The following is a 26,960-nucleotide window of genomic DNA, read 5'->3' as shown; positions in this document are numbered from 1 at the left end:
TTCACGATTTCTAACTTTTCTTCATAGCCATTGGGCCTAGGAAGTTACTTTGTTTAAAAAAGGGAAACGGAGTCTGGCACACTACTATCCAGCATGGACACATTTCTGTTTCACGCTTTCTGGTGTCCTTGGATGCTCATTGCCAGCTGTGACCCTTTTGCCAAATGTTACTTTTTTACCTCACCACTTCCTCTTGCTCATAACTTCCTTTGCCGAGGAGGGAACACAGGGATTGGAAGGAAAGGATGATGTTTGTCTACTAAGCCGAGCACATTGCTCTGACAATATCCAGTTGTGCCAATGTGACAGAAAGGAAAAGGCTAGTGGTTGGTTGGTTGGTTGGTTTCAGAATTCACTAGACTTGTATCCAAACCAAAAGAAATAGCCTTTCTAAACGGGAATGTTATAACTAATGAAAAAGGGGGAAATGTACTTTTTCTCCAGGACCATTGTCATTCCTCTGCCAGTGAACAGAAAATAGCAATTAGGACAGTAAAATGTTTATACTGCCTTGAAATCCCTCCACAAACACAATGCTAATCTGCCACTTCACCAACGATGGCCAGACCCAATTCAATTTCATTTACTTGCTGCCCCTCTCCCTCAGACTTAAACTGCTTGGACCAGATCCTCAAAGGTATTTAGGCACCTAACTCCCATTGGTTTCAATAGGAGTTAAGTTCCTAAATCTCTTTTGAGGATCTGGGCCTTAAACCAGACCTTCAAGGTCCTACACATTTAATTCCCTGCAAACCTCTCTGCTCTTGTGTCTCATCATTTCTCCGCTTGGCCCATTCATTCTTTCAAAGTCACTCAGCCAGCTTGTCCCCCACTCCAGCATCCATTCAATCAGTGATGTAGCTCCCCACCCTTAGAGCCCCTTCTGTTGCACTTTCACTCCTGATTTGCACTGGTGTAACTGAGAGCAGAATCTCTCCCTAAATGTATTGAAAGCACATTCAAATCACAGTCTCTCCTGAATTAACTGAATGGAAACCACTGACCGTATTTTTTCTTTTTCGTTTTCTAGACAGATTCCAAAAAGAGACAGTAGAACTCCTAGTAATACCTACAAATCTTTTATCCAGCCAAATGTATGCATCTTGATTAAGTGTATTGCTTTGCCTGATGGTGGTAGGAATACTCGGTCTCGTAATGAGGAATAAAAATACACTGTACAATAACACAATATGTCCTCGGCTTTTAGAAGGGATTTTCAAGGCTAGGCATTTAGTAATTGCTGTAAGAGCTTGTTTGGAGATCAATTTATTTTTTTGTTCCATGTCCTTGGGAAAATGGCCTGGTTACTAAGAATGAACAAGGCACAACATGTGTCCTGCAGACCCTTATTTAGACATATTTAATAAAAAGAATCTCCAGAGTCATAATGGATTTTCTCCATGCACATTTCTGTACACCATTACTTTGCTTCCACAGTATTATGGCATGCAGAAATCATTATGGCTTTTTTCCCTTCCCTCCATAAATTACAATTTTATTATACTCCTGGGTCAGATTCTACCTCCCACTGAAATCAATGGCAGTTTTATCTATTGACTTCAGTAGGAGCAGTGTTGACTCATTTGGTGCACATAGGGCCAGATTTTTAAAGGTAGTTAGATGCCTAAAGATGCAGATAGGCACTTAGGCAGCTAGGTACTCCTAACTGGAAGCTCTCAGAGCTTGGTCTATATCTTTTCATGGGGGGACTATGGGCCTGATTTTCAGAAGTCAGTGAGAACTGCAGGTGCTCAGCACCTTGAAATTAGGCCCTAGATATCTTAGGCTAATGAAGTTCTGTGCCTGTATTCTCTTCATTGACCTCATTGGGCTTTGGATCAGGACTGCAATAGCCATATTTTCATGACTGCTGAGCACCTATTGCGCTCATTAAAATCAGTGAGAGCAGCAGGCCCACAGCACATCTAATAATATGGCCAGAGGATTATAATCATAATCACAATTGAGAAACAATTTCCACAAAGCAGAGGGGTTTTGGTGTTTTCCAAATCTTTTTTTGTCTTCTTTACTTTCACTGTGTGAAAGATATTAAATGTTAGTTTTCTCCTGATGCTGTTACAGGAGTCTCTGTCCTTTCTCCACACCTTACAAAATTATCCAAGTAATGCATAAATACATTTTAAGTGAGCCTTTTATCCTACCTCTATATTTGTATCATATTGCATTTTTTCAAAAGCACAATTTACATGACAAATATAATAACGTGCACCCAAAATGCAATATTAGTAGAAACATGCTCTTTTGTTAGTGTATGTTCAAATTCTGCATTGCTTAATTCTTAATATATAGAATTTCTGTTGACTATTGTATATTCAAAACTAGAAATGAGCTGGGGCTTTTTCCCTCATCTGTCTTTCCAGTCATAACTAGTGGTATTAAAATCTGGATAGACAGCCATATAATAGAAGTAAAGAGAGAGAGCGAGAGTGAAAGAAGAAAATAGTAATTCAATTTGCTTCTTGGAAGTAGGGTTGATTGTACAATCATATATTATAAATTCTTTAGAGGAATATATATATATATATATATATATATATATATATATAGGAAAATATACATGTATTCTATATAATTATATAATCTTATATAGTTTTGCTATATATAAAATTGTTAAACTTGTCACCATGTGTGTTGGTAAGCAGCAAACATCCGGAAGCCTATATTAGACTTTGGCCCAAGTCTTGTTCATTTCAGGCTAGCAGTTAGTATCAACGAAGCCAATGGGCTAACTCACATAAATAAATTTAAACAAAATTTATCATAACTAATAACTGTTTATATGAGTTCCACAGGGTCCATTTTACTTCTCAGAGGTAAAATTCTTATGTTTTCCATACGTAGGCCCTGATTTGGCAAACGCTATTGCACTTGAGCACTTCAAAAATCAGGAATTCAGCTCCCCAAAATCAAGTGATTGGCTTAAAAATCATGCAATTTAAAAAAAATAATACTTTTTCCCCTTCTAGTTTCTGAGTCTTTCAGGTGCACTTGGGCCAAGCTTTTTCTCTGCAACCATGAGAGCTAAAAACCTACTTTTTGAATGAATGAGCATCGTAATGAATGCTCAAATGCTCACATAATAGGAGCTGGGGCTTTGAGAAAACCACCAAATATTACAAGAGTTGATACATAATTCAGACTTACATTTCCCTAGCCTTTTTGGATGGGAACAAATTCTGATGACTAAAACAAAGTAAATACAATTAATAATGTATCTGACTTTTTCTACTCACAGACTATTCCTGAGCAGACTGTTGATTTCTTGAAAGTATTACTTAATGAATAACTTATTACATTGGGCTAAAATGTTCAAAAGTGACTAGTGATTCTGGATGCCTCATTATATAAGTGCCCAACTTGAGACACCTTAAAGGGGTCTGGTTTTCAGAAAGTGTGGAGTACTCACCCTCTGAAAATCATAGCCCTTTAAAATGTTTCAAATTGGAACCAAAAAATCACTAGTCACGTCTGAAAATCTGGGATTATTCCACATACTGATCACACATGATTTGTTATGAACACTTGAAAGTCTGGATTTTAAATCTGAGCTCTTTTGCTTAATCAGATAAATCACAGAATTTTCCTTTCCCCCTGATTATAGAGAGCTGCTCCTCCTCCCAATGAAATCAATGAGAACTTTGCAATTGAAGTCAATGGAAGTATTTGCATCAGCCCCAAAGATATTCCAGGATGAATATAGTCACTTGGATTAATTTAAAAATTGGATTTCATATATGTGACTTTTCCTTTTCTTCTGTATTAATGAGATGTGTAAATACAAACTGATAGTAAACTCACATATTTGCAGAAAGTTAACACAATAGCCCCTGTTCAGTGTATTCCACATAGCTTCTTCTGGACCTACTCCTGGTGTAAGTCTTACAGCTAGCAACTACAGGCCTTCATCCTTTACCTCAAGCTATAGTGACTTATGCTTTTTAGTACTGGAAGTTCCCAGTTCACTCCTGGGCTATGATCAAGATGGCAGTCAGAACTTGAGCACAGCCAAAGCACATTTATTTAAAGATTCACGTGAACCTTTTTTGCAATATGCACTCACCTCTGCTGATCACTTCTCCAGAATTCACAACAATACAGACGGCCAGACGGTTCCAAACTATGTTGTTTTTTCTCCCATTCAATTACATTACAATGGATAATACAAAGTGAGTTTTACAGCTCAATGCAGTTTCCCCATTGACCAAAAAGATGCATTATTATTTGCTTGATACCTGAATATTCTCAAGTACTTGGCTGAAGGACATCCAAGGACTTCTTCACTTGAGAATGAGCTACTTACACAATCAGGGGAAAGATGAGAACATGTAGTTTGTGGTTCTTTTATACCATTTGCAAAAAAAGAAAAAAGATTAATCAATAGACTTTGACTTTTTTCACTTAAATGTGTTAAGGTTAAATATGATGGACACTTCTCTTTGTACAATGCACACACTTTTATTCCATTATTGTTCTGAGCATAGCAGGTCATCAGCGATACTTCTAGTTACTGGAGACTAATTAATCATTCACAGTCTTCCCTGTAAAGCTTTCAGTCCTATTATCTTTTTTCCTTCTCTTTGGAAATATATTACTCTTGTAGCTTGCCTTTTCCTTTTGCGGGTTATCTTTGATCCTTCTGTAAGAAATAATTCAAATAACAAATTAAAGATAGCTAAATCAGGCTGGGATTTCCACTTATGGGAGTTAGGTGTTTAAGCTATGTCTACACTTTACAGCAAAATATAGACTATGGGAACTTCATGTGAAAAGCTCCGGCACTGGGTAGTTGACAGAACCTGAGCCTGAGAAGGAGCGAGAATTTACCAATGTATATTCCCAAAGAGACACAGTAATATGTAATGATTATATACATATATGTATATGTATGTATAAGAAGATAGATACGCACACACATAATCATTATATAAGTTGATAATGTATATTTATTATACATTTATAATGCATAATTAATGATAATAACAACTTAATCTTTTACTTAGTGGGACTTCTGGCAATCTCTGCTTTCAACAATTCCCTTGAAGTTTGGTTTGTGTTCAGTTGTGCTCACATGCCTCAGTTCTCTTAAGTGGCTGTCTGTCAAAACGGATCGGTGCTTGGATTTCACGTTTCTCAAGAAAACAGACTCACAAAGAGGCAAAGGTCAAGGCAAACATTGAGATTAATTTTAAGGCTGCACCTCTGATGTTGGGGTATTATCCTTTGGTACAGATTTCCAGAAAGTAAGGGTCCCCTCTGTTTTCTGAACAGATTTCAATCTATCATCTTCCAAAAGTTCTATTATTTCCATCTGGGATGTTGCTTCATCAGTGACTGAAGGGGGCTTCAGACAATCGGCTTCAGCACTAAAAGGGTCAATCCGAAAGCTGATCTGAGGTCTTTCCTGCTGCAAATCTTGGAATCTTTCCTCAAAACTGTCCTTAAGATCTTACTCATATATCTAGTTGTGCTCCGTTTTAGGGATTCTGCTGCGTTCTTTTTTGATCTGGCTTGAAGTTGTGACACTGATGGGAAGTGTGTCAGTTCTCCCTCAAGCATTTGTCTGTGAAACAACTGCAGTTTGTTCATGAACGCAAATATGCCTTGTACTGATCAGACAGCAACCAGAATTTTCCTTGTAAGTCCACATTATCCAAATGCAGCAGCAAGAAATGCCAAGTCTAGAACCCACCCAGGATCTGTAAGCTTGGGGTGTATGCTGTGCTTCTCCTCCATAAACAATTGTACTGGTTCCAGGAGCAGGAAAAAAACAGGAATATCTTTACCTCTTGAGAGCCATCGAACTGCGCAGTGAAATGGCAATTCAGCAGGGGAGTCATCTTCATCCAGTTCTTCAATTATATTTTGAAATTGTCTGTGATTGAGTGCATTTGAGAGAATGAAATTCACAATGTGCAAGACAGGTTTCATGACATGATCAAATTTGAGATTTTTAGATACCAGTTGCTCCTGATGAATAATATAGTGAAATGTCCAAAATTCAGGAAAGATCTCATCAGACTTATAAAGCCCTACTAATCCATTCACAGATCCCCACATGGACGGAGCCCCGTCTATTGCAATGGCAGTGATTTTCTGTAAAGGCAAGTGGCTTTTTGCAACTACCAACATCAACACCTCCTTCAGATCTTGTCCACAAGTTCTGTCCTTTAGTGACACGATATCAAGGAGTTCTTCCCTTACAACACAGTTTTCAGACACAGGGTGGACAAATACCGATAACTGAGGTTTATCCTGCGCAAGACACGACTCAAGCAAAGCGATTCTCAAATATTCACACGGCTGAAGTTGCAAGTGCAGATGCGATGCGATGTCACTGTTCAGGTCTACTGTAGATTCTCGTTCTCTGGAGACAGGATTGAAATCACATCAGTGAGGCACGTTTTTATAAACTTGCCTTCAGAGTAGGGCTTTTTCACATGGGGTATGTGCTAGGCCACATAATAGGAGGCTAATGTTACAGTCTGCGATTGGCTGGCAAATCTGGTGAAGAACTGGGCTTCTACATCTGTTTGCTTTTTCAGAGTTTTCAGTTTTAAAGTGCGGAGTTCAGATCCTTGTGGGAATTCTTGATCCATAGGTGCATGGCTTGAAGTGAAATGATGCTGCAAGTTTGAAGCTTTGAACTGAGAGATGCACATCTAGCAAAGAAGGCATGTGGCCTAGACCATTATGTTCAGCGAAAAAGTACTTATTCTCCCACTCCTGTTGGAAGCCTTGATTTTCATCTGTGTCTTTTCTTTTCAGCTTGCACTTGCCTTCCATTGTTAGATGGTGTAAGAAACATTTTGATTAAGAATTTCCACACCAGCTAGTCACTGTGTGCTTTATTCAAGGAGACACTGGTGCCAGCCACGGGGTGCTAGACCCCTGGCTCTGTCCTAGGCCCTGCCCTCCACTCCACCCCTATCCCCAAGTCCCCACCTCTGCCCTGCCTCTTCCTGCCCCTCCCCTGAGTGAGCCGTGTCCTCGCTCCTCCCCCACCCCCCGAGCCTCCTGCGAGTCACAAAATAGCTGATCGTGGTGGGCATGAGGCACGGGGAGGGAGGAGGAGGTGCTGGGAGAGGGGGGGCGAGGCTGCAAACTGCAGCCTCTCTCCTCCTCTCTCCCCCCCCCCGAGCCTCCTCAATGCTGCAAAACAGCTGATTGCGGTGGGTGGGAGGCACGGGGGAGAGAGAAGGAGGTGCTGATTTGGTGGGGGGGGTTGCTGGCGAGCAGGAAGCACTGGGGGAGGGATGATAGGGCTGCCATTTCCCCCCAGAGTCGGCTTCTAGCAGGAGCCGCATATTATCTTCTGAAGAACAGCATGCGGCTCCGGAGCCACAGGTTGGCCACCCCTGGGCTAGAGCCTTTCAATGAGTGGGGCAAATGCTCTGGCAGTGGGGACGCAAAGGGACACTACACTGCTAAATATAGCAGCATAGATGTGGGTGGCACTGCTTCGGTGTGTAGGGTACATACCCAAGGGTTCAAGCATGTAGAACATTCTCCTCACCTAAGCTATGCCTCACCGTCAACACTGCTATTTATACCCATGCCAGCTGAGTGACCAGTGTCTGTACTCCACATGCCAACGTAAGTGTAGCTGTACCTTCAGTCCCATTGAAATTCAATAGGAGTTGGGTGCCTAACTTCCTTAGGCACCTTTGAAAAATCCCTGCCTAATTGTATAAATAGGAAGCATTCCTGATAAAGAGGATGTGCTGCAAATCTAATATTTTATCTGGCCCTGTGTGGATATGTTAGAATGATGGCTACCATCTTGGCTGTTACACCAGGGACTCCATAGCTAGACCCAGGAGCTGCGGCAGCTGGAACTAAAACTCTCTATTTGGGGTACTCCTAGACTTTAGCTTCTGTGGATTGGATACGGAGAGGGACCTGTAACACACACACACAAATGGGTTACATAAGGCTTCCTTCTCTTGCACCCTCATGGAAAGGCTCCAGCACAGGGACATTCCTTATGTTCCTGGAGCTAAAGAGCTTCTGAATAGTTACCCACACTGTCAGCACCCCCCTGCCAAAGTGGTCAGAAAAGAGCAGAGTGAGGATGTTAGATGGGCACAGCGGGGAGCAGCTACTGCACTTTTGCCAAGCACTCTGCCTACCCTTCCTGGAACTCAAGGAGCTTCTTTGCATGCCCTCTGCACTATCCCCGAGATGGGGCTGTGCCTTACTGGCACAATAAACCCCTCTAATCACTGAGGACCAGAGTCATCCTGGCTCTTATGCAGATGGAGTTATAGGGTGCAAGGAGCACTGGGATTATAGGGTGCAAGGAGCTTTCTATCCCTTGTGTGGGCTGGGTAATGATCAGACAGAGACTTCTCTGAGAGAGGCATGGAGAAGAGGCAATGCCAATGCTTTGCTCCCCCTCTGCAAGGACTTTTGAAGGAGGATTGGCACAGCAGGCGGGGCAGACTGTACCACATAGAGAGAGTGTATAGTAGCAGGCACACTCCGAGTATGCACCAGGCAGTCAGAATGCCTCCTGCTGCCCCCTGGGGTAATACAACTCCTTACTGCCCCAAGACAAGCCTGGGTCCTAAGAGTGGGGGCAGGACAGAGATGCTTGTGCCAGTTCTGCATTTCTGTGGCAGGGCAGTTTTCCTCTAGCTCATTGCAACCTGTTTACAAACTCCATCTGCTACCAGTGTGGCATATAGGGGCTAAAGAAGCAGCTGCAATGTGTGTGTGCATGTGTGTGTGTGTGTGCATGTGGCCTTTGAAATATATACCTGTGACATAGAGACCCAGGGGTAGTTCACTATTCTAGGTCAGCTCTTATGAGGCCTGACATACTCACTACATCTAATGCACTGTTGTCATGGTAATGCCACCTTTTAGTATATAACATATCATTGGAATACAAATAACTCACTGACCTTTAATGGTCTTTCACGATACATATACGGAGTGTGTACTAAGAGTTATAAATGTGTGCTAGAATTATGTTCTGAAAATGTGTTTGGCAAGTGCTGGATAAGCACAGTCTGCATTAGACAAAGGAATGTGTATTTGCTTGTCTGACTAGCCTAGTCAGCAAGCAGAAACAATGAAGGTACATTTACATAAAAGGTAAAATAAGTGATCAAGCTGGGGAGAAAACAGCATGGCAACTACATCCCAGCAGCAGAGAGCAACTTTATCTGAAAATATATTTCAAAGGACTGCTCTTTAAAGACACCATGTCGCAACCTCACATGATAAATAATTGAGTCAATTACTTGTATACAGTGTTACTGTATTATAAAGTATATTGAGTCAGGTCTTTTTATGTAAGCCTGGAGCACACTGGTGATAAATATCATTGTGGAATGTACGTATTAACACTTTATGAGCAATTATGGATAATCACTGATATTAGGCTTTAAAATCTGTGACCAAAGACAGAGAGAAACAAGTTTTCTCCCAGATAGGATGGTAGGTAGCTATCTGCCTGTTTCCACTGTAAATTAGGCATTTTGGAATCAAAACAATGGAAGCTCCATTTACTTACTACTCAACAGGGGGATGGGAAGTCAATAGGAAGGAAAGAACTGTAGGAATTCTTCCTGCCTCTTGTAACAGAGTCAATGAACTTTGGAAGAGATAAGTAGAATCAGAAAGCCATTTTTGGTACCCATCACTTGGAAAATTAAGGGGACCAGAGCTCTTGAAATCACTGAACGGGGCATCCTTTAACCAAAGGGGCTGAAGTCTCTGGGAACTAGTGTATAGAGAAGAAACCTGTTTAGGAGAAGACTGTAGCTTGCAAAAAGTAAATTTTAGTCTTAAAAGCATATTTTCACTTTTGTTTGTTTGGAATTCTTTCTGTCTTTATTCCTTATACCTGGTATCACTTAAACCTGTGGCTTTTTGTATAATAAACTTGCTTCACATTTACTATAAACCAGTTCAGTGCTGGGATTGAAATAAGAGTGTTTGTCAAACCCTAGTTAAATTAATGAGCTGCAATTAAAGAGACAATATGTCTGTAAAGGAGAAACAAATTTAAGAACCTCTGTGAGTGTTCCAGGATGGGGTTTTACACTGCAGGGAAATACGTCTTGAGAGCTTGGGAGTTGGGGTTCACAGTTTGTTACCTGCAAAGCAAGGTTTGTACTGGCAGAGTCCTGAAGAATTTGCTGGCAAGGCAGACAAGCTGGTATGTCGGAGAGTTGTCACATAGTAGCAAAACTCACACTTGCTGAGGCTAAAGGGGGCAATGCAATTCTGGGACCCTCAGCAGATTGTTGCATTGGCAAACAATTTGGGGAAAATGCAGGACTGGGGGTATTAAGGTCACTCTTCAAAAAAGTAGCTGGTGTGACCTGCATGCTTGTAGGCTGTCAGTTGGTGTCAGGCTATGAGCCACAGCAGCAAAGCATTTCAGGCACCCAGAGCTGCAGGGCAAGCCAGGGCACAACCTCTTGCTGGTTTGGGTTGAACCTCAAAGTATGACAATACCATGGGCCTAATTTCACACTGTCTTGCACCCTCTGTAACACAGCAGAGTGTAAAGGGCTTACCCTGAGTGTGAGTGCACTGACTGGCTCTGCATGTTCTTGCAGTTTTGCCTAGAGGAATTCTAATTAGTCTTGTAATGTCAGCTTTGAGGTCAGGTTCCTAGGATTAATGAACTTCACTCGCTTCGGCTAAGTAGACCTAAATCAACAATAATGTGCAAATATTGGGTAAAGTGAAAGGCCTGCACACTTTCGTGTGGCATATGTTTTCATTTATGGGTAAATGTCTATACTCCTCAAGCTAAAATCCAAGTTCTTAAACATCTTGCTGCAGCAGTAAATTTTTCAGTCAACATTTATTTAAAGAGTGTGGACACTTCACATTATGTGAATATGTCTGTCATTAAAGTTGTCGTCTGCTGACAAATGGGTTGTAACTGGAATTTGCAAGAATACTACACATATGTTGTGCTGATATCCACAGTTATATAAATGTATCTATATTACTAAAAAAGCAGTGAAAGAGCTATGTTCATTCATTCATTCATTCATCTCAGCGAATAAGAAAGTGGAAGAGGCCTTCTTTAAATAATGGTATAATGTACATTATGAATAACTATTCAGTGGTGAAATGTAGAAATTTGATTCTTGATGTACAAAGCAGACTTCATACTGGGATGCAAATGGCTCTGAGCCATCGCTCAACTTACAATAGCCATCCAAATTAGGGGAGGGGCATTTCAGTGCTGAGGGTTGGCATCCAAACAGCCCACTACAGTCATCTTCTTTTATCTAAAGAAATACAGCTACAATAGTCCTATTATTTACAATCTGTCATTTGCTGTCTAGATCAGCTTTCACACTGGCAACCAGAAAATCTTAATGGGCCTAACTAATAGGCAAAAGCCAAATCGAAGAAAAAGGTTTAATGCCCAGATTTGAAAACACGCACATACTGTGCATTCTCTATGTCCCAGCGAAAAATTCCAGAAACTGTGTGAAACACAGAGCTCAGAAGCCTATTAGCTGTATTCCTCCAGGTGGCATTCCCTTTGGGCTTGACTCTCCAGCACCACCAAGTTCTGAGGTCCCACTGAAATTAATGGAGATCCATGTGTGCAGAAGTTTAGACTTAGACCCTTAGGCACAGATTCGGATCTCAGTTACACCAATATATATCTAGAGTAATTCCATTGACTTTGGTAATCACAGCAGTGTAAACAGGAGCAGAATCTGGCACTTCATTTTAAATGCAGCCCCAGAGAGCGCAGAAGCCAGCATGGGACAAAATGTTTACAATGCCGCAGAGAATGTAATGAGTTAAGGCAGCCACAGTGCCATGATATCAACATGCGGGGCCTTCTGTTGAATAAAGCCCAAACTGCAGTGCTTGCTCAGGCAAAACTTATATTGAACACAACGGGAGGTTGCCCAAGGGTTTGGCCCCTACTTTATTCACGTATGATGCCCAGATGTCTTGCTGATGTAGGACCAAACACATTGTATCCAAAGGCCTGTTCCAAGGGTGGTGTGCATCTTTTGACTGGTGCTCATGTCAATGTCAAAATGTTTTTCTCCATAACTTTATGGGGCACAAACTGGATTAAGTTAAGAAAGAGTAGCACTTGATACTGCTTCCAAACAGATCAATGGGAATTTCTCTGTTAACTTCAGCAGGAGCACAGCTGTGCTCTTCCAAAATCGATAGGCTCCATCAGGATGAGGATTTGCTTGTTTTATGAATGAATCTGTGAGAACGAAGGTATTATTGAGGGAAAGCATGACTAATAGGTGGGTTCCACACTTAGCTCTGAAAGCAGCAAGTGGTCATTCTTGTTTCTCCTTCTCAGCACGAAGTTGATATAAGGTTCATACTTGTTCCATCTAAACACTAATATTCTTTTACATTTGTAGCAACCCTAACACTAAAGTGCATTACAAAGATTAGCACTATGGGCTTTCAACTACTGCCTGCTGCTTTCCTTAGGAAATCTCCAGGAAAACAATATCTAGAATCAGATTCTAGGGTTGCATATCAGAATGATATAAATATATAGAGACTTAAATTATGGCAAGGTTACAGACCTGATGTGAATTTTTATCTTGATCTGAATCCACATGTTTACAACTATAGTGCATGTACATCAGGTCATGGCTGTCCCATTTGTACAAAGTTATTAGCAGGGTCATATTAACACTGCAAAACTAGCAAAACCTGCAGTTAAAATATTTTTGCTCTATTTGCACGTTGCAAAAATAGCCTGAATACATTTTTAATGCAATCAGCCAAAATCCCTAAATCCAAATTGTGTGCTAACTGCTCAGGCTGATTAGTGTGAAATATTAATTTGCACTAATCAGCTTGAGGCAAGGAAAGCATAATAAACTTGACACATATATTTCACACTTTACAGTGTTGAAACTTGTTTACAGTTCAGTGCCTGTAAACATTATTGGTGCTGTTAGTTATGTTGCAGAGGTCTATATTTTCAAGATATGCTTAGCAAAATTCCCTTCACCAGTGCATTAGCTGACCCTATTTTGGCATGGAACTGCTGGGCTTTCGGAACTGCTGGTCTACACCAGTTCATGGTAAAATGGTGAAGCCAAGTATTGCCTAAAGCATTTGTCTCTGCAATGGTTCAGAGCATCTGCTTTACATACCTGGTTGCTGTTAAATGATTGTGAATCATCTGCATTCATACTCCCTTCAACTGTTCCTGGACCAGTGTGCATTTGGACTCCCAAGGCAATTATTCCATACTTCCCAGTAAAGCTACCTGAAGCAGCTGTACTTAGGGTAAATCCAGACACTAATGCCAGGCCCAAGGAGACAGGGCAGGTAAAAGGGAGACACACAGGCTGGTGTGGGGCCTAGAATAACTGACGTGAAACATCTACATGTCCCCTCAGCCCGAGCCTGAACATCTACACCAAAATTTTAGAGTCCCATAGCCCAAGCCCTGCAAGTCCAAGTCACCTGACACAGGACAGCCATGGGTGTTTAACTGCAGTGTAGACATACCCACAGGGGCTAGAAGGGAGGGTCTGTGCACCTCTCCCTGGCCCACCCATACTCCACCCTCTCTTATTCTTTGTGCACAGCTGCACAAGGGGCTGGAGTATCAGATCAGAGCTCTATACACCACAGGGGTGCACATCCCCATTCACATTGGCCATCCTCTATTACTCAACAGAATAACACTGATTTCTCTGCACAGGTGTAACGCCAACAGATCCTGGTTGTCAGCAGGCAGGATGAAACTGTGGACCTCTGGAGCTTAGTGCACGAGCCTCTACCACATGAACTGAAGGCCACCTGTCTGTTAGCTAAGGCTGTAGAGCAGACTCATTTATCTCTCTCGCTCTCTAAGTGGTCTTGGTGCCACTAGATGGGACAGAACACCACACCCAGGAGGTGTGTGGGTTACACAGGTACTCTCTGAAGTGGATCTAAATTTTCCACTTATGCCACAGCAGCACAGCCATGTTTATAAGAAATTTCTTTCTAGAAACATCTTATGTTGTTTCAAATCTCACGGTATAGACAGCATCTAACTGTGTTCTAGAACAGGAGACTCAGGATATAACAGTTTCATTAACCATTTTGAAAGGTGAGTAGGCACTGTCTATGCTGTGATTTGAAATGGTGTCAGTACTTTTCTAGCAAGAAGCATTTTTAAGTAGAACTCTGGCTACTTTGATCTGAAGTCCAGAGTGGATGCACCCATAGAAATGCTGGAAGCTGAGACACTGGTTTTGAGAATTTTGCTTACATTCTACTGACCCTAGTAAGGTCTCATCCTAAGTGGAACCATAGTCCTTCTTAAGCAAGCATTTGTCAGGGAGAACAGAAACAAACTACCAACAACAACAAAACCAACAAGATGGCTTGCATCGTTTGGCTGTCCCCACACCCTTTTCCAGAACCCTCCATATGGCCTGGAGATATCTTTTGGATGAACAACATAACTGCAAGTGCACATCATTAATGGAGAAGCTCCCTGAACACTTTCCCCAGATTTTTATTCTTTTTATTTCTGACCTAAATGGCTGTGGCAGGCAGCTGCACGCATGCTGTGTTTCAGGCTATGTTTAGGTTATTCATTGGAAAGGTGATATGCAGGACATCTGAAACGCAGGACACTGTCTTTAGCAAAGAGTACATTCCTTATTTTGTGCATATAGAGGGCATGGAAAAGTTTGAAGTCCTAAAGCACAGGGTGTTTAATCTTGATTAATGCGATCTAATAAAATGGTGTTATTACCCCTACAAAAAATGGACAAAGCTAGGTGCATTTTATATCTACCCAAGGCAAGTTCATTAACCACAATGAAACCTGATATAACTGTCATTTATGTGTAATCTGATGTATACTTTATGCTTTGTGCAATTTAAAACAGATCATTTATTCACATTAATACTAGCATGCTACCATAGTTAAGGATTTGCCTATTTCATTTTGCATTATAAATCCTGGATTTCCAGGGAAGTTGCATGAGATTTACCTTTCATTAAAACAGGGACATTCGGTGAGCTAAAATGCACTGACGGTATCTGTTTAACAGTAAGCAACTGAATTTGGTTCATCAAGAAGCCTGGAAAAAATCTCATTGCTCATTGGTTCTCTTTGGCTTTTGAACAATGCATCAAGGCTTGGAACAAATTTCCTCTGTAGTTTCCTTCCCTCACTTCTGCCAGTTTCTTTTTGTGTCTAGATCAAAGGAAATTAAAAGAACTATTGGTAATTGTACATGTACAGCTGTTCAGTCTTGAATACTTGTTTTTATTTTTAAAAGACTCCTAACAGATTCCAGAAATGTCTTGAAAATCTTTTGTGGAATCATTTATCTGTATATTTTCATTTCATTTTACTGAACTATAAAACTAGCTAATCAAGGAATGCAATATCTACCATCTAGAGTGCTTTTATAGGTATGTTTAGCATGAACGAACACAATAATTTATTTCTTATATTCATCCAAAATAGTGTGCCGACTCATAAATTAAATAGCTTGTGGCTGAGCCAGGAGTTGGCTGGAGCATTTTTTAAGGAAAACCAATGGTGAGATGCTGCCACATGTATTCCTTACTCACAGAAGTAAATCCCACTGACATCCATAATTTAATAATATCTAGCTCTTTTATAGTGCTTTTCATCTATAGATCCCAAAGTACTTTACTAATAAGTTAGTATCATTATCCCCATTTTATGGATGAGAAAACTGAGGCAAGAAGAAGTGAAGTAACTTGTCCAAAGTCACCTAGCAGCAGAGCAGGGAATAGAACTAAGGTCTTTTGCTCCAGTGCTCTTTCCACTAGACCATGCTGCTTCTATGAGCAGTGTATGAATATGGACTCCAGTGCAATGCAATAGGAAGAGGCGTTTGCAGTTCAGGGCCTGATCCCAAGAGGCCTCTCATCTCTGTGTTAAGGGCAATAGGTATTTTTTTGGATGAGATGTAAAGCTATAGTCCAGGCCACTTGTAATCATGCCATGTTCACAGTAAACTTTCATATCCTGGCCAAATTCCAGTGTGGGTAATAATATTCAGCCCACGTTAAATTCCCTCTGTCGTTTCTATTTACCACACCTTGAAATGGCTGAATTCTTCATTTTTTGTTCTGCATTTTTTCCATCATCTTCAAATGCTCTCTGCTTGATTAGTACTACCAGTATGTTTCTCACCACACGAGACCATAATCTTCTTTCTCCTTTTTTTTTTTTACTGTTTCATTAATCTCCGTTACAAAAACTAGTTCTTAATAGAATTTCAGCATATTACTCCTTTTTCCAGAGTCTTCTATAATATCAGGAGCAATATTATCTACAGAGTCAACATAAAAATAAATGAGAGAGTGAATTTCTAGGGACCCTGAATCTTCAGATCTCTCATGCTCTTTTGTTACTGGAACAAAGAAAGGGGTGACATTGGGTTTATTTTTTTTTTGTTTTGTTAATATTGTAGTTGTTCCAATACCTGAAGCCATAATCAAAGCAACAGGTATAATGCTGTATATGCAGATTACCTGCTTGTATTAACCAGATATCATTCCTAAGACATGTTTTTTCTTAAGATAAATTGATTACCACTTCAGTCATTATGGTAGTGTCTAGAGGCCCCAATCAGTTTTGGGTCCTATTGTGCTTGATGCTGTATATACATATATTTCTTGCTCCAAAGAGCTTATAAACACACACATTTATGCATAGGTGCTGACTCTGTGGGTGCTCCACAGAAAAAAATTAGCGGGTGTTTAGCACCCACTGGCAGCCAAGCTCTCCTCCCTCCAACACCTCCCTCCTGCCTCTGATCAACTTCTCCCCTTCCCTCCTAGTGCCTCTCACCCACCACAAATCAGCTGTTCTGTGACATGCAGGAGGCGCTGGGAGGGAGGGAAAGGAGTGAGGATGGGGCACACTCGGAGGAGGGGGTGGAAAGAGATGGGTCTTGGGGGGAGGATTGGAGTGGGGCTGGGGCTTAGAGTGAGCAGGGGTTGAGCACCCCCCGGGTAGAGAGGAAGTTGGCGCCTATGCATTTATGTATCTTTACCAATTAGTAAATTAAACAAAATCAATATAAACCAGTTGCAAAACACTTCAACTGTGCCCACACTGGGCTTTCCACCAGCTTAACTACACTGATTTTAATGCAAATTGTATGTATAGCCAAGACTTCAGTTTGACAATGTTGCTGTGAGTTTCCAATTTTGCAAATTATAAAAAACAGAAGAGAAGAAAATAATGTGTCTGTGTTCAGCGATACTTATTTCAATGACTTATCTTGGCTAAAGAAGGCAAGTGCAGTTCAAAGCAGATAAATGGAGAACAATGGAGAAAACCCCAAAACAGGAAATGTCTGCTACACACATTAGAGTTGTAGCAGATGATCCAGGTGCAGTAACATATTGACCAGGAAGGAGTTTTAGCCTTTTGTTGCAGAGAATAGACAAATCCCCAAAGCATTCAGCCTGATACGCAGCTGCAGAGCACAAGACAAACAAAAATTATTACAGCAACAACAATAAAAAAAGCACACAATAGAAACGAAAGGATATGATATTGCTCCTAAGAATAGTACTCCTTATTAGTCTTCACCTAACAGGCTGAGTGCAGGACTATTCACCATGATTTAGAAAAGATAAAACTTCTCCTGAGGACAAATGCATCTAAAAGATATCAGGGTTCGAAGACTTAAGTAGTTGGCAGGAGGGTTATAAATCTGGGTTTAATACCACCAGGGGGAGAAAGAAAAAGAGAGAGAGAAATTTTAAACAGGCTAATTTCAGTTTTTTAATTTCTCTGTCATCATATTTCATGCAAAGTACCCCACCTACCATTACCAAAATGGTCTAGTGAAGAGCATATCTATGACTGGGTGACAGCTTCAGTTATACAAAAGTCTCACAGGACAAATGAAACCTTTGGATAACTAGGGGAGCTGGCTTCACAGATTTCAGAGTGTGTGCTCAGGGCAATGGTTTAAAGCCACAATCCTGTCCTATGTGAGCCCAAAATAAAAACAAATACTGAGGCAGTTTCTGATAACTGGGAGAAAAGGTTTCTGCCTTGAATGCAAAGACCAGGCCTTTCTTCTGTGGTAATAAGAGAATTCTGATCTCAGGCAAAATGTTCTCCTCCAAAACTGGGATACAATTTTGTGCAAAACAAACAATTATAAAAGAATAATGAGTTAAGTAACAATACATGGGGAAATTACAGATGGTGAGAATTTACTAGAAGCCACTGCCAGAGTCAAAACAGAAACAAGGACAAAATGTTGTTGGTGGTTTGCTTTTTTTCATAAATATCCAGCTAGAGAAGAAGATGCAATAAGAATCCAACCTCTTCGAAAGAAACAATGAAAGTAATTACTGCTGAGCTGAGCTGACACCTCTATGAGATAGTTTGAGTCAATTAGGGATGAATGCCTTCCACCATACAATGTGTGGCCCTGCCCTACGTGACCTGTCTCAGCAAACCAGACTCAACTTCACAATACAGTGTGAGCAGCAGTTTGAGGCTTGCTACTATTTGAATTAAAAATCAAGGCCAAGATTCTCAAAAACAGGAGCCTAAAGACAGGCTTTTAAATATGTTTGGCCTGATTTTCAAAAATGCTGAGTTCCATCAGTTTCCATCTGAAAACCAGGCCACATGTACTTCAGCCAGCACTTACAGAAGACAAGATTGTGTCTTTACATATGGCTCCAAGCAAGGAGTGGTGCATAAGCAGCATCTCTCCAGGAGTAACACCAGGAGGCAGCATGACACAGGCACAATGCCCTTTCTACTTACTGCTTGTTTCTGTAGGATAACTGCCAGTATATACCAGCATTAAATTACTGTCTCCCCCCCCATGGTGGCTAAACTACTCTGGCCAGCTAGGAGGGGGAGCTGAAACCAAGCCTCCATACACTCCCTGCCACCCTGCTGTGGAGAAGGAGTAATGGAGGAGTAGCTTCATTTATTTCCACACGCCTGGACCTGTTGTAGATGGGGACATAGACAGTCAAACCTAGCAGTCAGAAGAGGAGTCAGGAGCCAGAAACCAGAGGTCAGAGACAGAGTCGAGAGTCAAGCCAAGGGTCAGCACCAGAGTCAATGTCAGGGATTGGGCCTGGATCTGGAAAAAGGCAAGGACATGAAGGCAGGAATTATGAGCAAGGCAGGGTTTGTGGTCAAGCAAGAAGGCAGGGTCCAATGTAGGAACTAGCCAGAGATTCACCTAGTTGCTCAGACAACTTCCTGTGTCTCCTTCTGGCTTAAATAGTGAGTTTTTGAGCCAATCAGAGATGCTGAAGTCTCCTCCAATTGGCAGCTTCATTGGCAGTGCCTGTGGTGAACTAGGGTCCAACAGCCCACACTCTCTGCTCATCTCAGTAAGCTGCCATATGGTGGGTATGATCTGAGTAGTGCCTGGGGACCTGGGTTTGAGACCTGAGATCCTTCACATCACTTCCTCACCCCTTAGGGCATCCTCTGTACATCAATGAGCTGGTTTTCCAGACTAGTTCTTGTGGAAGGTCTTTACCAGGTTGGGAGCATAGACCTTTTCTGTGGGCTCCCAAGAGACTCGTTCGGGATTGTAACCCTCCCAATCAAAGACTGGAGTTTACCCCCATCTCATTTTGGCATCAAGTATAGCATGGACAACATATTTGTTGTTACCCTGACCATGTATTGGTAGATTGGGGAGGGGCGATGGGGGCAGTGAGGAAACACATCCTGTGTATGGGTCTTTAGAGGTGATATGTGAAACTCCAGATCAATTTTGAGGGCTCCAGGCAGGAGGAGTTCAAAGATAACTGGACTGATTGAGCAGCAAATTAAATAGGGATCCATGAACTGGTAATCCAGTTATGGGATGGCCTATCTGTGTGCAGATATTTTGTGAAAAGCCACACAATCTAGCCTATGTGGGACCTTCATGTCATCGGCAGACCGCATATTGTTTGTATTTTCTCTTGGCATCTTCTAGCTTGGTTTTCAAGTCAGTTTAGATCCAATGGGTCTGTTGCACCCAGTCGAAGGCTGTTGGGTTGGGTGAGGTTATGGGTAGTTCCAGGTAAAATCAAGGGTGGAGCCCATACTTTGAAAAAAAGGGTCTCTGTCTTGTAGAGTCATGTTCTGTCTTATTGTACGCAAATTCTGACTGGGGTAGTAGCAAGGACCAGTTATCCTGAGGATAGTTTATATAGCACCGTATGTACTTTCCCAGATTTGTACTCTCTGCCTGACTTTTTGGTATGGAGGACTTCATACCAGAAGGAGGAGATAAATTGTACACTGTGATCAGAGATTATTTGATCCAGGAGGCAATGGAAGCATATGACTTGATCAACTCAGAGCTGGAAGGTTTCCTGCGAGGAGGGCAAGTCACTGCAGGGCATAAAGTTTTCCATTTTGATAAGATGGTTCACCACAGTTAGGATGGTTATGAACTTAATGGACTCAGATAATTGTACTATGATATCTAGGTCAATGACTGCCTAGGGGTCAGATGGAGTCTCAAGAGGTTGCAGGAGGCTGGATGGTTTGTTGTGTAATGCCTTGGAGTGGACACACAGATTACAAGAAGCAACATAGGTCTGTACTGTGGCTTGCATGCAAGGCCACCAAAAGAGAAAAGAAATTAGATGTTAGGTCTTGATGCTGCCAAAATGTCCCGCCAAGGGAGAGTTGTGGCATACCTGTATAATTCTTGGAGGTTCAGGAGGAACATGTATGCACCCTTTCATATAGGTTATCCCATTTCAGATGCCATGTGGTTCCTTGTTTATGGCTTCCTGCCTGTCGGAAGGGATCCCCTGAGCTGAGGTTGATCATATTGTGGCAAGCAGGTCTTGGTGGGGACCTGTGCCCAGGACTTTATGAGGTTTAAGAATGTTGGAGTTTGTGGAGTTCAAGCCCATCATGTCAGTGTAGCATTCTCCCTTCTGGGACAGACAACCAGCTTTGATGTTTAAGGTTTCTCGAGATTACAAAGTTGTAACATGAAAAAAACAGGGCCCATCAGAGTTGCCATTGGCTGAAGGCTTTGGCCTTATGCAAATATTCTCAATTCTTATGGCTGTGCATACTTGGACAGGATACAGGGCCCCTTCCAGATAGTGGTGCCATTCCTCAAAGGCAGTTTTTATGACCAGGCATTCTTAATCCAGGATCTCATAGTTTTCTTCTGCAGATGTGAGTTTCCTGGAATAAAAAGCACATGAGTGTAACAGTCTCGGGGCGGGGGGCATGTTTTTGGGAAAGAACTGCTCCAAACACCACATTAGAAGCATCAGCTTTGATGATGAAGATTTGCATGGTGTCTGGGTGAGCCAGTGTGGGAGCAGAGGTAAATGCAAATTGCAGCGCTCAAAGGTCTATTGGGCCCTGAGAGACTAGAGGAACTTGTTGAGGGTGGCAATGCACTCTGAGAACTTTGCGATAAATCATCAATAGAAATTGGGATGTTTTACAGTTCTTGGATGTCCTGTGGAACTGCCCAATCAGGAGCTGACTTCATCTTCTGAGGGTCCATCTCGATACCCTTGAGGGATAGAATGAACCTAGCAATTCTATGGTGGAATGACCAAAAAATAACTTCTTCAGCTTTGTGTAGAGACCGTTTTGGCATAGCCTTCCAAGGATGGAATGAACATGCCCAGTGTGTTGCTCAGCACTATCTGAAAAAAATAAGTGGGTCATCAAGGTATACCACCATATATTGGTCCAGAATATCATGAAACATGTCATTGATAAAGTGTTAAAACATGGATGGGGCATTGGTTAAACCAAAAGGCATCATGAGGCATTCTAAATGTCCATAGTGGGATCAAAAGCAGTCTTCCATCCATCCTCAACTCTAATACGTAAGGGGTTACATGACCATCAGAGGTCCAATTTTAAGTATATCCAGGTGTCTCCCATGCAGTCCAATAGTTCAGGTATTACAGGTAAGGGGTACCAGCTTCTAATGGTGACCTTATTCAGTGTTCCATTGTCCACACACAGTTGGAGGCTACCATCTTTATTGTTAATGAAGAGAACCAGTACCCCACCAGGCGAGGTGGACTTGTGAATAAAGCCCTTTGCCAGATTCTCTTGCAGGTAGGTGTGCAGAGTGGTCAATTTGGGTTCAGACCTGGCATAAATGTGATCAAATGGAATTTTTACTGCCAGTTCAGTTCAGTTGGGCAGCCATAATCTTTATGTTGAAGGAAGATGTCTGCATTTGTTTTTCAAATACATTGGCAAAGTCACTGTACTTGAGTGGAAGTTGATGCTCAGGAGCAGCTGGCAAGTCTGTCCGACCAACTACCGTGGCTTGCTATCACCAGGGCCCTGCTGTTCACTCTCTACTTCCTGAGGCCAAGCAGTGCTGCCAGAAGTAGTCTGAGAAGACATTGACCTTTAGTTCATCCTAGTGAACATGAGGGTTACAGAGGTTCAGCCACAAAATACCCAGGATCAGGGGGAAATGTGGAAAGTGAATGGCATTAAACTGCATCGTCTCTTGGTGCCCTCGGATGGTGACCTCCAGGGGCACAGTCTCCATCCATGGCTGGCCCAGAAGATAGGAGGGACCTATCAATTGTCACTAGTAGGTTTGGGCCTTAGGGGAATCTGCTGGGTTGAGGCTGCATCTAGGTTGAGAAAATTGTCCTCTGCACCTGAATTAACAAGGGCCTGCTATGGAGGGATTGGAAGGGAGATCTCTGGAACACATACCTCACCAGTACTTGCATACGTACAGAACCAGTACTTGCAAATGTTCAACATCATTCAGAACACATTCTGGATAGGACCATGGCTTGAGACTCTGGGGAACATTTTGTCCAGCTGCTCAGGCCAGCTCGCTTTACTGGGCCTGGGCTAGCTTGTTTTCCCAGGTCTCTTTGGTCTGGATTCCTCATGGAGCAATCAGAAATAGCATGATCAGTTTGTCACAGTAGAAGCACAGGTTAAAAGGGGTAGGCTGCTCCTTTTCCTCAGAGGCACGTGGCTGACTGGCCAGATCTACCTGCATCAGCTTGGTTTATGGAGCATGGCCCAATAGGAGGGGGCATGGCTTCAATGCCACCCATCTTCATTTTTCCTGCTGTTCACATAGCTTATTGATGATCCAGATGACAAGATTGATAAAGGCACCCAGATCCATCTGGGTCTCAACTCCAGCCAACTCATCCTGCAGGTCCCATCAGAATTTGAACAGCTGGACTGCCCTATTCCAGTCCAGGTCTGGTGTGAGACAGCAGATGTGTACTGCATGGGATGTGGCTATGCCTGACCCCTGTTGGAGTTTCCTGAAGGTGACCTCAGCAGAGCAAAGATGGTTCACATTGCCCCCTGGAAAACATCGCAGCTAGACAGCACCAGACTGCTGGTCTCCAGTAGTAGGGAAACCCAGTCAACACCTCCTCAGTCAGCAGACTGACTACCCGACCTACCATGGCTTGGTTGGATGCGTATGTTTGAGGGCAAAGCAAGAACAAAAGGCAGCAATGGTTCATGATGCCTCGAAACTTGGAATGATCCCCCCACTGAAGTGCTCCGGGAAGGGGGCAACAAGTCCTTGCTCAGGGATTGATGCCGCTGGTTGGACCCAGAGCACATTGTTTTTGGCACAGAGATGATGGATTTGCCCCTGCAATACCTGATTCTTGACAACCAGCAGGGGCAATTTGCATTGCACATCATGGTTGTCCATCTGGATGTGGGTCACCTGCTCATGGAGCACTAGAGCTCCTTGGGGCATGGGCAACTCCATTGGTCCATACCTGGCAGGCTTCACTCAGAAGATTTGGTGTCAAACTGTCATAGACTAGGACATAGCCGGTCAGAGCTAGTGGTCAGAGCAATGGTGATCAGGTCTAGTGTTGAAAGCAGGAGCCAGAGATCAGAAATAGGGACAGAATTGGGAGGTAAGCCAAAGGTCAGAGGTGGAGTCAGTATCCAGGGGTGGGGCATAGAAGAAGGGATCTGGAACAAGGCAGGAAGGCAGGAATCAAAAACAAGGCAGGCTCAGTTTTCAGGCAAGAAGGCAGGGTCTAATACGGCAACCATCCAAGTCTTTGCCTAGTTGCTCAGAAAACTTCCCGTGAATACTTTTGAGTTAAATAATGAGTCTGAGCCAATCAGAGAGGTTGGACATCTCCTCCAATTGGGAGCTGCACAGGCAGTGTCTATGGTGAGCTAGCGTCCACCAGCGACACTTCCTACTAGTACCAGCAAGCTGCCAGGTGGTGGCTGCAGTTGGAGTAGTTCCTGGGACCTGCGGACCTGTATTTGAGACCCAGGATCCCTCGTCCAGCCCAGCATTTGAGTAGCCAATGGAGTGGCTTAATGGGGGTTCTCACTTCCACTTGTAGGCAAGTAGTCCAAGTCACAGTCTAGCCCTCGATGTCCAGGAGTTCTCTGAGTACACAAAGAGACAGGGAAAAGGACAAAGCAAAGGACAATAGGAACAACCCAAGGATCTGAGGAATTTTGGCCATATTCTGATCTCCTGAATTAATAATACTGAAGATAATGGAATTCATCTGGAGTTATACCAGAGTAACTGACAGCCCAGTCCCGTGAGGTGCTGAATGCCCTCAAGTCCCACAGCTCTGACAATAAACAATACACAGAAACTAGTCCTGTATTATTTGGAAAACAGGAAATGAAAAGGGGACCTCAAGGAAGAGGATTTCCTCCAGGAAGGGAGATTCTGAAGTGACTGGAGGACAGTTTCTAAAAGGGGTATTTGAGTGAATGCCAAATACAAGAAAAAGCCATCAATTTAAAGTAATGAGGATAGGGCACTAAAGCAATCAAGGTATAATTTATACACCAAAGAGAATAGTTAAAATGACTTAAAATACCCTGGAGGAATGGAGTACAGTATTAACTGAGGGGTGCGGGGTGGTGATGTATGTATATATGTCAGAGAGAGAGAAATACAAATCCCAATTCAAAAGAGGGGATGGACTTACATGTTACAAGTTTCCTTGTCTCCCTTCACCCTATGTTTCTCTGAGTTCATGATACTGCTGTCTAAATGATATACAGTTTTACCTTCCTGTCATAAAAATACTCTGGCCTGGTCATTCATGAACACAGTATCATTGACCTTGAATAGAGGTTTCTGGACCTTTACAATTGTATGTTAGTTGAACGTCTTGTGTCTAAAATATATTTTATTTTGCTGATTGGCTCTAAAATACTTATAATGCCATGAAGCACATAGTATATGAGCTTTTTTCCAAAGGAGATGCATTTGTGGTTTTCCTATACAATACTACTGTTCAGAGTTCCGAAATGAAAATGTTGTGAGTAATATCATTTTAGAAGCCAGCCCTTCCCTCTTCACTCAGGCCAGGATTCAGAAAGGTACCTGTAGTGTATGGAACTGAATAATATCCCTTTAAATAATTTATGAGCCCTCTAGGGGCACTCACTGTGTTCTATGTTTTAGAACAGTGTTTTTCAACCTGTGGTCCATGAGCCTCTGTGGTCCGCAGACTATGTCAAGGGATTGATGAAAGGTGACTATGAAAATAGTTTCAGATCCCAGAAAAGGCATTCTGTTTTTCTGATCAGTCAAAAGTATGTGAATACCCCCACCTACAAGTCAAAACCTGGAAGTGTTGTTGTTACCATAGAAGCCCACTGTGATGGGTTTTCTCCGGGATACAACCTGGAACTGGAGTATGGTTGAGCCCTCTGAACTGTCCAGCCTGGGCTGTCTCTCACAATGCCCTGCTAGTGACAAGCAGCAAACCCCTCCAGGCACCCAGCTAGATTGCATGAATGCTCCCAGAGCCACTCATGAACTAACAATAGAGAGAGGATCCTGCCAAAATATCCCCAGCTCCCCAGCCTAGGACCCCGGAGCTGCCCTGGTCAAAAACCTGACCAGTATATGAGTTATTACGCAGTCTGCCACTTGTACAAAGGAAAGTGACCGTGCACCAACTCTTATTCCTGAGCTGAAAATTTCCCCAAAGCACTTCACTCAAACCACACTGTTTTAGGTAAAAAAATATAAAATAGATTTAGTAACTACAGAAAGATATATTTTAAGTGATTATAAGTGATAGCCAACAGATCAAAGTAGATTACCTAGCAAATAAACAAAAATGCAATCTAAGCCTAATATAATAGACAGGATTTGAATTAAGCAGTGTCTCACCCTGGTAGGTAGTATTAACAGTCCACCAAGGTTTCACAAAGGGGCAGGCTTCCTTCCTCCAGGTCAGTCCTTGTTCCTCAGGTGTTTCTAGGTGTTCTCTTGTGTGGGGAGTGAGGCCCATTTGTGATGTCACTTCCCCCTTTGCATGCTTTGATGAGTCATGGCAACCATTATCCATGTGCTGACTGAAGCATCCCCAGGTGAGGCTAAGCCTTTTCATGGCCCATTGTCTTTATTGACAGACCATTCATCTTGAATAGGCCATTCATACTGTGCTGGCTAGACTATACATAAAGCTTTGTGAGTGTTACCCAGAGCAAGCACATTTGAAATACAGATGCATAGTCAATATTCATAACTCCAGATACAAAAATGAAACATTCATACAAATAGGATAATCATATTTGGCAATTCATAACATTTCCATTGACACGTTACATGACACATTTTGTACAAGGTGCATCATAATTATGTCATAATCATATCAGAATTATACCACTATGGTGAATATGGGGTGCAGAGTGTCACACCGACCATTTTTTGCCCTTTCTCACGCTGCGTAAAATGTCATGCCGAGCACATGCAACATTTATAGTTGAATTTTATTCAGTTTTCAGTCTAAGACTTATATGGGAGGAGTCTGCAGACCATGTGTTGAATTTTCAATGGGATCCTCACCTCCATTTGAAATTTTTTAGAGATTCACAAATGAAAAGGGTTGAAAACCACTATTTTAGAAGCTGCCAGAAACTAGTCAGAGCAGCAGTGTGTATGCAAGTAGGTCTTGTGTGTATTTAATACACA

General features: G+C 42.3%; 1 long non-coding RNA gene across 3 annotated transcripts; it reads right to left on the bottom strand.

The window, feature by feature from the left end:
• Positions 1-4,454: 4,454 nt before the first annotated feature.
• LOC120399049 lies at positions 4,455-26,339 on the bottom strand. Of its 3 annotated transcripts, XR_005594923.1 has the most exons (5): positions 26,157-26,339; positions 17,363-17,474; positions 16,086-16,319; positions 15,000-15,205; positions 4,455-4,657 (listed from the first exon to the last, which is right to left on the bottom strand). It is a non-coding gene; the product is annotated as an uncharacterized LOC120399049 (long non-coding RNA). The 3 variants fall into 3 exon arrangements; XR_005594922.1 differs by lacking the exon at positions 17,363-17,474 and having other exon boundaries at positions 26,157-26,332; XR_005594921.1 differs by lacking the exons at positions 16,086-16,319; positions 17,363-17,474 and having other exon boundaries at positions 26,157-26,307.
• Positions 26,340-26,960: the final 621 nt, after the last annotated feature.

The sequence above is a fragment of the Mauremys reevesii genome, linkage group 2 (assembly GCF_016161935.1).
Source record: "Mauremys reevesii isolate NIE-2019 linkage group 2, ASM1616193v1, whole genome shotgun sequence".
NCBI classification, from domain to species: Eukaryota; Metazoa; Chordata; order Testudines; family Geoemydidae; genus Mauremys; species Mauremys reevesii.
This window is presented reverse-complemented; position numbering and strand designations above follow the sequence as displayed.